This window comes from Octopus bimaculoides, chromosome 3 (assembly GCF_001194135.2).
Source record: "Octopus bimaculoides isolate UCB-OBI-ISO-001 chromosome 3, ASM119413v2, whole genome shotgun sequence".
Taxonomy (NCBI): domain Eukaryota; kingdom Metazoa; phylum Mollusca; class Cephalopoda; order Octopoda; family Octopodidae; genus Octopus; species Octopus bimaculoides.
The window spans coordinates 89,513,673-89,514,313 of NC_068983.1; positions in this window are offsets into that span (position 1 = coordinate 89,513,673).

Below are 641 nucleotides of genomic sequence, written 5' to 3' on the forward strand. Positions count from 1 at the left end.
TATATATACAGAGAGAGAGAGAAATATATGTATATGTGTGTGTGTGTGTGTATATGTATGTATGTGTGTGTATATGTATATATATATATATATATATATATATGTAAGAACGACCGTGCAAACCCAAAAAGGAGAAATGGTGACGAATGGAAAAAACAGGACTCCTTTTATTTAAATGCGTCACACGGTCGAACACAAAAATTATATCAAGAGATGATATACAAATATGTTATACTACGATAACATAGTGATTTCGTAAATTGTCAGTAATGAAGACGATAGAAGGCAACCGCATGAGATGAATAACAGAAATATTTATTGTGACATTAAAATGTATGTCTGTGTGTGAGTGTGAATGCGACATAATGAAAACATAATAAAAGACAGACTGTCGTATAAAGAAAAGAGTGTGTGTGAGTGATACATGTATGTGTATGCGTTATATACAGCAGATAAAAAGAGTCAGTAACACGTGTGAGCATTTGCCGGTTTGTTGAGTACACAATAGGAAGAGTCTGTATGAAAGAAGTTAATGCGTGTGTGTGGCAGTGCGATCACTAGTTGTGATGTTGTGGCTTCCATGCCGGGCCGGGTTCTTGTTATACAGATGTTCGTCGCTGGCTGGGCTCTTGTCTATTATT